Source organism: Chiloscyllium plagiosum, chromosome 4 (genome assembly GCF_004010195.1).
Source record: "Chiloscyllium plagiosum isolate BGI_BamShark_2017 chromosome 4, ASM401019v2, whole genome shotgun sequence".
Lineage (NCBI taxonomy): Eukaryota > Metazoa > Chordata > Chondrichthyes > Orectolobiformes > Hemiscylliidae > Chiloscyllium > Chiloscyllium plagiosum.
This window is the reverse complement of record NC_057713.1, coordinates 85,604,534-85,618,922: the sequence shown is the minus strand read 5'-3', so window position 1 is coordinate 85,618,922 and position 14,389 is coordinate 85,604,534. Positions and strand designations below refer to the sequence as shown.

At 41.6% G+C, this 14,389-nt stretch overlaps 1 long non-coding RNA gene across 1 annotated transcript in view; it reads right to left on the bottom strand.

Moving 5' to 3' along the window:
- LOC122549579 overlaps positions 1-11,534 on the bottom strand; it is a 51,027-nt gene extending 39,493 nt beyond the window's left edge. The window contains exons 1-2 of the long non-coding RNA XR_006311590.1: positions 11,461-11,534; positions 2,341-2,456 (exon numbers count right to left, since the gene is read on the bottom strand). This is a non-coding gene — a long non-coding RNA (uncharacterized LOC122549579). The remainder of the gene's footprint in view (positions 1-2,340; positions 2,457-11,460) is intronic.
- Positions 11,535-14,389: the final 2,855 nt, after the last annotated feature.

Genomic DNA, 14,389 nt, shown 5'->3' with positions numbered 1-14,389 from the left:
AAGACCACTGCAGTAAATGTAGACTTGAAAGACAAATTGAAAAAGATGTTACACTTTTCACTATCTCAGGGATTCCCAAATCATTTCACAGTTAATAAAACATTTTTGAAAATAAAGTACTGCAGTCAGGTGGGATTGTGGGTTAAGTCAGCTTTGCTTCAACCTACTTCATGGTGATCCCATCCAAGATTGTGGTAGTAGAGAAAGCCATACCTGTGAATCTCTGACTATCCTGGAAACCTGATGATCTTCCTGACTCCATGTGTAGCAGGCCCATGGCAAGTGCAGGTGTACATAGGCAGAACACCAAAGAATTTCTTTAAAACTTTCCCAAGGACTGTTCCACCTAAACACCTCTAATTTCCTTGTGAATGTTGTATAAAGTAATGGTTCTCCAGGAGTTAATGTTCATGTTGCATTTAATACACCCCATCAACTGCTGTTACACATGATGCAATAAAGATCAACATGAGGTTCCAAAGGGAGCATATGTATTCTGCACAATTTCTGATTGTTTTTAATAATTATGCTTCTCAAGTTTATATAAACTACAATGTAAACTGTACTTATTGTGGTGTTAGAACTCTCACTAATTTTTCATTAGTTTTGTTTCTTTTTTTAACCAGCTTTGGTTTGGAGCAGTGAACTGGGAACTGTGAGCTAAAGATGGCTTTTGGACTGTGAGCAGGAAAAGAGACCAAACAAGCTTTTGTTTATTTGTGAGGCCAGGCCTGGATGGTAATTGCAGGTTGATTTCTGATCAAGGGCTCTATAGAAACTTCATCATCAGGAAAGAGTATTGTCTTTAAACAAATCACACAATCTGGCTATTAATGAGGTCAATACCTAGGAATTGGGTCCAGCACATCTGGAAAGTACCTTACCTCAACTCAGTATTGAATTGCAACTATGAAAGAAATGGTCAGTCAATCGGGGGGCGGTCACAATTAGAATCAGGTTTGGACTGTATTTTCTGTAAAAATGAATCTGGCAGTTGATTGATTTGAAAGCTCCCTTAACCTCTCGTTAACAGTTCTTGACTATATCATAAGTATTACTAAACAAAAATAAAACCACATCTGAAACATACATAGAGATAGTTGGAGAAACTCAGCAGATCTGGCAGCCTCTGTGGAGAGAGAGCAGAGTTAATGTTTATACCTTCAGGGTCACTGGACCTGAAACGTTGATTCTGCTTTCTTTCAACAGATACTGACCAGCTGAGTTTCTCTCGCAATTTCTGCTTTTGTTATAAATATTACTGATTGACATTTACAGAAACCATTACCTATGGTTCTGGAACAATGCATCATGAAAACTATTTAAGTAATCTGGCCAGTTTTGTTATTTTCTTTTATTCTTCCCCTCACAGTGTTTATTTGTCTATCTTTTGTGACAGTGAGGCTGAATACAAAGGTTTTTGGGTTTATAGCATTGATTAATTAGATTACTGTGTTGTTTAGTTTTGCTCTATTAAAGTTATTGTTTTATAACTTTATAAATTGCAAATTATTTTATTTGAGCTACAAACCAGGGTCAAGAATTTATTATTTAACTTTTATAATCAATAATATATTATTATTTGAGTCTGGGATTAGTTAAATCCCAGCAAAAACTTTGGTTAGGAACCAAAGGGATCTATTTTGAGTGACTTTGAAGGTTGTAATTTTACTGTGTTGCAAATACAGAGGTTGAAATGTTGTTTTGGTTCAACAGTCTGTCACCATGTTGTAACACTGTCACTATGTTATAACACTAGTATGCAGTGAACTATCTTGTAATATGAGACAGATGTCTCAACTGTTTAGACTCACAAGTGGTCTGTCCTCTATCACTAATAATTATAGATGTCCCAGTCTCAGCATTGAGGAATGAGGATTGTTGCGTCAAACTATCCAAATCAGACTATGACATAGTGACATAAAGAATCTATTAGACCATGAAAAAAGAAGAAACATTTTTGAACTAATTTTAACAATTATCGCTTTAAGAGCAGTCACACTTTACGAAGGCACAGACAGTCAATCAGCGGCTGAAATACAAAACCAACAAGTAAACTATCTCCACTAGCCTCAGGGAGCAGAAACAGGGTAAGTCAGCACTCCAAAGACAAATCTTCACCAAAAAGCTGGTAAGAGGCACAATGATGAGTGTGGGTTAGGAAACTAGAAAAACCACAACCACAAAAATAACAGACCTCTCAGTGAATAAGGTTCTGTAAGCAGCCAGTGGATGTTCCGGGGTGATATTACTTAATTCAAAGTGAAAGGGTGATAAACTTTATGAAAGTGGTACAATGATCAGAAGGAAAGGCAAGAGAGTAAGAAATAAAGTTCTTACCTCTCAAAGATGAACGTTCACGAGGCACAGTTGCAAATATCAGTGAAAGAGTCAGAAACATAATTTATATCACAGCTGATGTCTTGGGAAATCCTTAGAATTAAGTTGAGAGGCAGCTGCAAACATAGAGAAAGATTTAAAAATAAAACAACCAGACAACTTTATTTAATAACTTTCCTTGCTGTCCATCTCTATGACTTTATGAAAACTGCACCTTGGCAGCAGTGACAGGAAAACCCCTAAGAAAGGAGTTGAACCACTGAACTTCTCCCCTTCCTGCTCCCCAAGGCTATTGGAGGTAGTTCATGCAATTTTGCATTTCAGCTGCTGATTGACTGTTTGTTGATCTGCTCCTGCTGAACATCAAACATAGAACATTACAGTGCAGTACAGGCCCTTTGGCCCTCAACGTTTCGTTTCCCTGTGAAACCAATCCAAAACTGGAAATATGTTGCTGGAAAAGCGCAGCAGGTCAGGCAGCATCCAGGGAACAGGAGAATCAACGTTTCGGGCATAAGCCCTTCTTCAGGAACCAATCCAAAACTCATCCAGCCTACACTATTCCATTCTCGTCCATATGCCTGTCCAATGACCATTTAAATGTCTGTAAAGTTGGCGAGTCTACAACTGTTGCAGGCAGTGCGTTCCTTGCCCCCACTACTCCCTGAATAACAAAACTACCTCAGATGGAAATCGTGGATTTTAACTCCGATCCTGTGAGAGACGTATCTTGAGAAGCCGCCAGATTAAATGCCATAAAGGTGTGAATCTGTGGTAACAGAGGTCCCTGACCTTGATGGCAGTCTTTCCAAGCCGTGGCGAGAGCTAGAACAGACATCCCGAGGTGGCAGTGGGGATGCGTTTGAGGTCTTAGAGTCATAGAGGTGTACAGCACAGAAACAGACTCTTTGGTACAACACGTCCATGCTGACCAGATATCCTAACCTAATCTAGTCCCATTTTCCAGCACTTGGCCCATATCCCTCTAAACCCTTCCTTTTCATGTACCCATTCAGATGCTTTTTGATGCATCTGACCGCTTTCTCTGGCAGCTCATTCCATACACGTACCACTCTCTGCATGAAAACGTTGTCCCTTAGGTCCCTTTTCTATATTTCCCCTCTTACCCTAAACCTATTTCCTCTACTTCTGGTCTCCCCTACCCCAGGGAAAAGACCTTGTCTACTTGTCCTATCTATGCCCCTCATGATTTTATAAACCACTGTAAGGTCACCCCTCAGCCTCCGACACTCCAGGGAAAACAATCCCAGCCTATTCAGCCTCTCCCTATACCTCAAATCCTCCAACCATGACAACATCCTTGTAAATCTTTTCTGAACACTGTCAAGTTACACAACATCCTTCCAAGAGGAAGGAGACCAGAATTACACACAATATTCCAAGAGTGGCCTAATCAATGTCCTGTACAGCTGCAACATGACCTCCCAGCCCCTATACTCAATGCTCTTCTGAGGAGAGCAAACCTAGCTTGGCTATGTAGTTACGGACTGTGATGTTGAACTATTAACTGTGTTGCTTTGTTTTCCTAAGTTTTAGTAAGAAGAACTGTAATGTTTAATTTCTTAACTTGCTTTCTTTCTGTTTGTGCCTTGTTACCAACATTCTGTGCCGAGATACACTTGTACCTAAGTTTGCCCCATTAGTGGCAGCTTGTAAATGTTTCACTGTACTCATGTGAGTGAGTACATGTGACAATAAAGCTAATTCAAAAATTCAATTCAATTCAAAAACCACCAAGTCACTGGCTTGGTTTTGAAAAATGTGTGAAATCTCAGTAAACAGTAGAGTCAGTGTTTCGTTGAAATAGAATGTAAAACTTTGAAAACAGTAAATCATTACAGATCAACATTTAACAGAGTTTACAGCGCTATTTGAAAGTTTGATGCAATATTAATACAATGCAAAGTTCAAAAGGACTGGTGCACAAAGAAATCACAGGTTGTTCTGTTATAATGCACATTTTGTCAACGCAAATTCAGTGTAATGCAATTGACGAATTGGGGTTGCTGCTTCTAAAGTGCAAACTTTTAAAATGTATGTTGGCTGCAACACGATTACAGCGCCAACACTTTAAACGTGTTTCTGTAGCATAATTTTTATAACAGGGGTTGCACAAGAACAAAAGCATCCCCTTATAAAAGAACTGACTGCACAGCAAAATTATTGCAATACAGAGCCCAATGAACTTTCCAGTAACAAAATGTAAATGGTGTTAACTGAAAGCAAGAATTCAAGCTTAAAGACAGTAGGTTACAACTAGCATTAAGATGATACATATTTAAAAAAGCTTTACATGAATAAGAATCTGTAACCACATTAAGAGAAAATAAAAGAGATGAGTCCATGTTAACATTGTAGATCCACAGTCCTTCACAAGCACAGACAATGTCTAGTAGTGACAGAAGAATGGGCGGCACGGTGGCACAGTGGTTAGCACTGCTGCCTCGCAGCGCCCGAGATCCGGGTTCAATTCCCGCCTCAGGCGACTGACTGTGTGGAGTTTGCACATTCTCCCCGTGTCTGCGTGGGTTTCCTCCGGGTGCTCCGGTTTCCTCCCACAGGCCAAAGATGTGCAGGTCAGGTGAATTGGCCATGCTAAATTGCCCATAGTGTTAGGTAAGGGGTAAATGTAGGGGTAGGGGTGTGGGTGGTTTGCGCTTCGGCGGGGCGGTGTGGACTTGTTGGGCCGAAGGGCCTGTTTCCACACTGTAAAGTAATCTAAAAATCTAAAATGCTACATGTCTAAGACTGTTGGTCACTTCCAGAGAATGTGCAGCAGCAGGACAGTTACAGAACTGCAAACAATTGAAGGTCTTATGCAAAAACCTCAACATGGTCGAGCAATCTCCTTTAGAACTGATACCTGAGACAGAAATATATTATCCCCATGGTTTCACAGAACATTTTTATGTCAATGGATGTCTGGTTATTTTTAGTCTTGATATAAGTGCAAGTGTCACAATCCAATTGCCTAAATTGGGGTGGCACGGTGGCTCAATGGTTAGTACTACTGCCTCACAGCGCCAGGGACTCAGGTTCGATTCCAGTGTTGGGAAACTGTCTGTGTGCAGTTTGCACATTCTCCCCATGTCTGCGTGGGTTTCCTCCCACAGTCCAAAGATGTGCAGGCCAGGTGAATTAGCCATGCTAAATTGTTAGGTACATCAATCACAGGGAAATGGGTCTGGGTGGGTTACTCTTCGGAGGGTCAGTGTGGACTTGTTGGGTCAAATAGCCTGTTTCCACATTGTAGGGAATCTAATATCAAGTACCATGTCTTAAGGGTCGAACATTACAGGAGAAATGAGTAACGGAATAACTGTCAATGTGCCGAAGAGAATTGAAAGCATTCACACAGTTTGCAAAAATACTCTTCATGCTTGAAGGATTTTGACCACCTCCCAGAGAAAAGGAGGTGCAGAAACAGTCATCAAAAATTTGTTCCAGAAGCAAGAAAGGAAGTTGCTAAGCCGCTGGCAAAGATCTTTGCTTTCTCACTCTCCACAAGAGTTGTATCGAAGGATTGGAGGGAGACGAAGGCTGTCCCTCTTTTCACAAAGGGGAATAGGGAAATCCCTGGCAATTACAGACAAGTCAGTCTTACGTCTGTGGTCAGCAAGGTTTTGGAAAGAATTCTGAGGGATAGGATTTATGACAATTTGGAAGAGCATAGCGTGATTAAAGGCAGTCAGCATGGCTTTGTGAGGGGCAGGTCATGCCTCACAGATCTTATTGAGTTCATTGAGGAGGTGATGAGACAGGTCGACAAAGGTCGACCAGTGGATGTGGTGTATATGGACTTCAGCAAGGCATTTGATAAGGTTTCCCATAGTAGGACCATTCATAAAGTCAGGAGCTATGAGATACAGGATTCAGGATTGGTTGGCTGACCGAAGACAGAGAGTGGTTGTAGATGGAAAGCATTCTGCCTGGAGGTCAATTGGGAGTGGTGTCCCGTAGGGCTCTGTTCTTGTGCCTCTGCTGTTTGTAGTTTTTATAAATGACTTGGAAGAGGAAGTTGAGGGGTAGGTTAGTAAATTTGCTGATGACACAAAGGTTGGAGGTGCCATTGGTAGTATCGAGGAATACTGCAGGCTGCAGCGTGACATAGACAGGATGCAGAGCTGGGCTGAGAAATAGCAGATGGATTCAACCAGGATAAATGAGAAGTGATGCATTTTGGAAGGTTGAACTTGAATGTTGAATATAGGATTAAAGACAGGATTTTTGGCAGTGTGGAGGAACCTTGGTGTTCAAGTGCGTAGATTCCTCAAAGTTGCCACCCAAGTGGATAGGGTTGTTAAGAAAGCATATGGTGTTTTGGCTTTCATTAACAGGCAGATCGAGTTTAAGAGCTGTGAGGTTTTGCTACAGCTCTACAAGTCCCTGGTGAGACCACACTTGGAATATTGTGTCCAGTTCTGGTCGCCCTATTATAGGAAAGATATGGAGGATTTGGAGAGGGTGCAAAGAAGGTTTATCAGGATGCTGCTTGGACTGGAGGGCTTGTCTTGCGAAGAGAGGTTGACTAAGCTCAGACTTTTCTCTCTGGAGAGAAGGAGGAAGAGAGGTGACCTGATCGAGGTACACAAGGTAACAAGAGGCATGAATAGAGTCAATAGCAAGAGACTTTTCCCCAGGCAGGATTGACTGGCACGAGGAGTCATAGTTTTAAGATGTGGAGGAAGGTATAGAGGAAGTGTCAGAGATAGTTTCTTTACGCAGAGAGTTGTGAATGCATGGAATGCATTGCCAGTGGTGGTGGTGGAAGCAGAGTCATTAGGGACATTTAAGCGACTGCTGGACATGCACATGGACAGAAGTGAATTGACAGGTGTGTAGGTTAGGTTATTTTATTTTAGATTAGTAATAATCCTCAGCACAACATTATAAGCCGAACGGCCTGTCCTAGGCTGTACTTTTCTATGTTCTATGTTCTATGTTCTAAACAAGTAGTTGGCAACCAACCGGACCCCACTTGGAGGATCATATTGAGCTTGTTAGGCTCAAGGAAAAGCATTTAAAAAATTGAATCTGTTGAGAGAATCGTCATTTAAAAAAAAAGTTTCACACAGCCAAGATGAAATAGTAGTCAGCAGGTCAAGAAGTTTTGTATTTAAGGAATGCCAGACACCAACACCTGGCCGAGAACACATAACCTTAGCTCCAACAGCATTTCACAGTCATAGAACTTTAATCATGATTCCCTTCCCTTGCCGCCGCAAGAGGTGTAAAACTGGGCCCACACCTCACCCCTCACCTCTCCCCAGGCCCCAGATGATCTTTTCATACCTGGCAGAGACTTTCCTGCACATCTACCCACCTCATCTATTGTGTCTGTTGCTCTCGATGTGGAGTCCTCCACATCGGGGAGGCAGGATACCAACTCACGGAGAGTTTCAGGGAACATCTCTGGGACAATTGCACCCAGCAACCCCACTGACCCGTGGCCAACCAATTCAACTCCCCCTCCCATTCCATTAAGGACATGCAAGTCCTCGGCCTCCTCCACCACCAAATCCAAGCCACCCGACGCCTGGAGGAAAGACGCCTCATCTTCTGCCTTGAAACCTTTCAACCACTTGACATTAACATCGACTTCACTAGTTTCCCAACCTTATCCCAGATCCAACCCTCCAACTTGGCCGCACCTTCTTGAACTGTCCTGCTTGTCCATCTTTCTTCCCACCAATCCACTCCACCCTCCCCTACGACCTATCACAATCACACCCCACCTGCATCTACTTATCACTTTCCCAGTTACCTTCCTCCCAGCCTCACCCCCATCCTCCTATTTATCTCTCAGTCCCTTTTCCATGCTCCACATTCCTGATTAGATTAGATTAGATTAGATTACTTACAGTGTGGAAACAGGCCCTTCGGCCCAACAAGTCCACACCGACCCGCCGAAGCGTAACCCACCCAGACCCATTCTCCTACATTTACCCCTTCACCTAACACTACGGGCAATTTAGCATGGCCAATTCACCTAACCTGCACATTTTTGGACTGTGGGAGGAAACAGGAGCACCCGGAGGAAACCCACGCAGACACGGGGAGAACGTGCAAACTCCACACAGACAGTCGCCTGAGGCGGGAATTGAACCCGGGTCTCTGGCGCTGTGAGGCAGCAGTGCTAACCACTGTGCCACCGTGCCACCCACCATGTCGGGCTTATGCCTGAAACATTGACTTTCCTACTCCTTGGATGACCTGCTGTGCTTTTCCAGTGCCAGACTTGTCAATTCTGACTCTCCAGTATCTGCAGTCCTCACTTTCTCTCACTCACGATTGACAGAAGACTAGCAATTCTAGCTTCTCTTTGGGAAGAATTCTTGGAAAGCTGATACACTGGAGATACTTAGACATCGGCAAGTGAATAACCACAGCTTAGTCAGTGGTACAGTGACCAGAGATCTCAAAAGAGTTTGAAGATCACATAACTCATTGTGAAATATGTGATGATATAGAATTGCCATGTCTGGAAAACACTCCTGTCATCACTGAAGCAGATCAGTAGATGAAACTTAGCCAAGCTTGTGAAAAGAAGCAAGAGCTGAGAAGAAGAGTGAGCAACACAGGGAACTTGCTCAGGGATTTTTAATGGCATTCAGAAGCAGAACAGTGTTGTGAATAAACTAATACAATAGAATTGCCCTAACAATGACAAAGAGAATGCGAAGAGAGCAGCAATATTCCAATGACACAACCGAGGGTTTGAGAGAAGTTAATTCAGCAGTCAAACAACCACAGGACCAAGTGAATATGTCCAATTGAATCAATAGGTTGAAGTAAAAAAGATTGGACACATTAACCCAGATGCTGAAACAGGCTGAGAGCCCTGCTTTGCTTGAAAAACAAGGCCATGGAATCCAGACCAATGTCCATAGATTCATGACATGGTCAAAAAGAGAAATTGTTCAGTATAAACATTCTGGAGGTGTGAAAAAGAGAGTATCTGTTCCAATGAGAAAGATATTACCTGGTGTGGAAATCCAGAATACTACAAGGAAGAAAGTAATTGTTTCCACAGGGTAGCTGCCCTCCAAGGTCCCTCAGCTAATGTTATGGGGCAACTTCCTGTGTTACCAAGTAAGACATTCTCTGAGAAGGGAATTAGGGGATTTGGGGTCCTCCAGATAATGTTATGAATCAATAACCACCAGGAATCTTATCCTTCACAAAGAATATAAAAGAGACAAAAGACTCTCCAGAAATAGCTGAACCAATCAGAATTGAGGCCAACAATCCTCAAGCAGAAAACCTACCTTTCATCCAAGTCTGATGAGAGGGCATTCTGGGATAGTTGTGAGGTATTCAGACCATGTGCAATTGTGAAGTTAGAGACTTGAGAGAATTAAGGTCGAGGTAAATGTAATATATATATAATGGTTAACTGTGGTGAAAAAACTTGACCTACTTACTCCAGGTATGGATCTATTAAACCTCCTCTGGACAGACTCCAATGCATTTACAGTCTTCTTTGAATAAAGAAAATCAAAACTGCACACAGTATTTGAGATGTATTTTTATCATTGTCCTCTATAACTGATGTATACCATCCTTACTTTTTTTTGCTCAATCTCTCTCATTATAAAGGTTAGCCTTCTTAAGAACTTGCTATATCAGCACCCTAACATTTTGTACCTAGGTCCCTCTACATCTCAGAATTGTGCGGTTGCTCTTTGTCTGGATAATACTATGCTTGTTTTTATTACCCCTGCTAAAATACACAAGTTCCAATATTATACTCCATCAGCCAGGCTTTATTCAATCTGATGGTCTCATCAGTGAAGATCTACATGAGTTCCAAAGAGAAGCAGCTATGTTCTGCACAATTCTTAATAGTCCTTTACAATTACATCTAGCTGTAAACTGTGTATATTGCTATCAATCAATGGCCTCATTATGCTTGGTCTGTAGTTTATAGTCCAGTCACAGATGCGAAGAATGAAGAGGAATAAATCTTTGATGAAATCATACACAGGTACAAACATTACAGAATACTCATAATGGAGGAGATTATTTATCTGAAGGTAAACTGGAATAGTGGTAGTGTTAAGGGCAGAGAGGGGCAAATATTTAGAGGTTGCGTTTAAGAGAATGTTTGACAACTATAGATGTCCAGATCTATGGGAAAGAGACATGTTAGGCTGTTTCTTCAGAATGAGTTGGGTAACATAGCTCATGTGTCAGTGGAGGAAAATTTAGGGGACAATAATCATTGCATCTTAAGTGTGAAGGTGACAGTAGAAAGAAACAATGAACAATCCAGAATAAGAATAATAAACTAGAATAAGCCGACCTCAATAGGGAAGGCCAAACCTGGGCTGGCTAGACTAGGGACACGTTTGGGCAGGTGTTGGAGCTGCCCATGGCTGAAGGTAACATAAAATGGGTGCCTGTAGTTTTTAGCTGACATAAGATGGCTGAAGAGAATTGATAGCCTCAGGCAGTAGTTTTCACAGTAAGAATCATGGCCTTTGTACACACCGCAACCAGATAAGATAGCAAAATGTCTCGTGGGAATCACAACAGGGTCTTAATGAGAAGAAGTGAAGGAACGTAGACATTGAGACATTTCTGATAAGCAAAACTTGGATGGAAGTCTTTTAGAAAGCTAATTTGAAGTTTGCTGTTTACTATGGAATTGAAGGAAAACTCGACACTCACTCCACCCGCCTTAGTTAAGACCCTGTAGATAATTAAAGTTACACATATGTGTACGCACATATATATTCATACGACAATAGTAGTAGCTTCAGATTTAGTATATTCGACATCGGAGAATTTAATTAGATTCCTGCAGACAGTCAGCTGTAGGCACAGAAACAGTCTGAATACAGACACCCTTGAAAAAAAAGCCATTCTGCTAGGACGGGGTGCAAATATCAGTATTACATGTCAATGTTACGAAAGCCAAAGGATAGGTGATAAAGATGTCTGATGAGCATCAAGAGATTTTGAGAAGACATAGGTTGTCATACAATTATCCAACATTGACAGTGCAGACACAGGATTAGATGCATGTGTCAGAAGGGAGGTGGTAAGTTTTGATCTCAATTTTGATTGTCACACAAATATGTCAATGTATTGTACCTGATCAGGCGAGCCATGCTTCTCCCATGCTGTGTTGGTCATCGAAATTTGGACTCAAAATTTCTCTTTGAAATCTCTCCCCAGTAGCATGACAAGTTGTTACTGATCTTGTCATGCTACTGGCCCATCTTCAAAGTAGAAATGGTTCAGGCACAGGCAAGGTATATTCCTTCAAAAGGGAATCAAATCCAGAGATTCCTGAATGAGAAAAGAGATATAAATTAAGATAGAGGTGAAAACATGTGCTTATGACAGGTATCAGGTGGGAAATACAAGTGAGGACCACACTGACTACTTAAGATTCCAAAAGGAGAGAAATATTAGATGCAAAGAAGGATTTTTGAAAAGATACTGGCAGCTAATATAAAAGAGAATCCCAAAGTCTTCTAGTTTAGATTAGATTCCCTACAGTGTGGAAACAGGCCCTTCAGCCCAAACCAACCCTCCAAAGATTAGATTAGATTAGATTAGATTACTTACAGTGTGGAAACAGGCCCTTCGGCCCAACAAGTCCACACCGACCCGCCAAAGCGCAACCCACCCATACCCCTACATTTACCCCTTTAACCTAACACTACGGGCAATTTAGCATGGCCAATTCACCTGACCTGCACATCTTTGGACTGTGGGAGGAAACCGGAGCACCCGAGTAACCCACTCAGACCCATTTCCCTCTGACTAATACACCTACCACTATGACCTGCACATTTTTGGAGGGTGGGAGGAAGCCCACACAGTCACGGGGAGAACACCACACCACACAGTTGCCCAAGGCTGCAATTGAACCTGGGACCCTGGTGCTGTGAGGCAGCAGTGCTAACCACTGAGCCACCGTGCTGCCCAGGCACATAAATGGCAAAAAGGTGGTAAAAGGAGGAGCAGGGCCAATTAGGGACCAGAAAGGGAATTTGCACATGGAAACAGGGGCCATTGTTGTGGTATTAAATCAATATTCAGAGGAAGAAAAAGAAAAGTAATACTGGACTCAAAATGTTAACTTTGTTTCCGTCTCCATGGATGCTGGCAGAACAGTTGAGTTTCTCCAATTGTGTCTGGTTTTACAAAATAAGTTATTTACTTATAATAAGCAACTGGAAGAAAAACAGATCAATCAACATTCCTACAATGAAAAATGAGTCTGCTAATGAAAAACACATTATGGTGTGAATAAATGAGCATCAGACATCAAAAGTAAAATACTTGAATGAGAACATAAATGTCTCAACAATAAACTCACTGGAACAAGCTCAACAAAGTTAGAATATAAACTTGATAAGCTGCAGTGTCAGGAGTTTCTCATGAAAAAATTTGGAATTGCTGATGAATTACAACAGTCAATTGAGTGCAGAATTAAAATCAAAGACTGAAAACTATCAGAGCTTCTTTGCAGAAGTTTTAAACTTTGATAGAACTCTGGAAATGAAGAAAAATGAGATGTGCAGTATTGAGGAGCAGATTCAGGCTTTATTGGGTGGCAAGGTGGCTTAGTGGTTAGCACTGTTGCCTCACAGCGCCAGGGACCCGGGTTTGATTCCAGCCTCACGCAACTGTCTGTGTGGAGTTTGCACATTCCCCCCCCCCGAGTCTGAGTGGTTTCCTCCCACAATCCAAAGATGTGCAAGTTAGGTGAATTGACCATGCTAAATTGCCCATAGTGTTGGGTGCATTAGTTAGGGGTAATAGTAGGGTAGGGGGATGGGTTACTCTTCGGAGGGTTGGTATAGACCTAACGGGCCAAATGGCTTGTTTCCATGCTGTACAAAATCTAATCTAAAAAGAAGGGCTAAAGGGTGCACAGCTCCTTTGGTGCAGGCCTATTCATTTGCAGTGAATCAAAACAATGAAATGACAATATCTGTTACGGAGGAAGTGAGTAACGACATTAATTTGAATCTGCTTGTCAATCAGAAATGAATGCTGTCTATTGCAAACTTAAGTGTTCCATTGAAAACTCTTTTTATCTTAAGAGGAGAAGACTAATGGGAAACCCCAAGAGGGTTGGAAATATGTGGTTGATGAATTGCATGGAACACTGAGAGTATTGGAAAGAAAAATTCGAAAGAAAGAGAAAGTGCTGATGTTGAGTAAATGCTGTGAAGCTTGAAACAGCCAATTGAACTTGGTATATATATTTACATTTCATAATTTTGTAAATATAATATATGCAAGTATGTAAATGAAAGTGTTATCTGTATTATTGATAATAAGTTATTTCTTATATGTTTATGACAAAACTTGTCTTTTTAAAGACATTGAATAGAAAAATTTATTATCGAGAAATTTCTTTCAAGTGAAAAGCTGTGAAGAATTTTTGTATGGATTTTTATGCTGTAAGAGCTAGAAATTTAGTGAAATTGTAACATTCATTTCCAAGAGATTGACACATTTAGCTAATTAGAAAAAGTTAGGAATTTTTAACTTTTCTCCCAAGAAAGCGTGAGGTTTATTGCAAGTTTACAAAAGAACACTCCGAGCAGTTCAAGGATAGCCAACTGGCATGTCATGTGAGCAATGGAGGCTCAGAAAAAGTCAGATGCTACTAATGGTCCCATGGGCATGGGTGAATAAAACACACAAAGAATTATTGTTTTTCATAGTTGATTTGAGTTCTGGAAAAAAGAACAAAGGACTTCACTTGCTTGCAATCTCTACAGTGTGGAAACAGGCCATTTGGCCCAGCAAGTCCACAGCAGCCCTCCAAGGATTAATAAATCCAGACCCATTCCCCTAGCCTATATTTACTCCTCTCTAATGCACCAAACATGATGGGCAATTTAGCATGGCCAATTCACCTAACCTGCACGTCTTTGGACTGTGGGGGGAAACCCACGCAAACAGAGGGACAATGGGAAAACTCCACACATACAGGGTGGGAACTGAACCCAGGTCACTGGCACTGTGAGGCAGCAGTGCTAACTACTGAGCCACC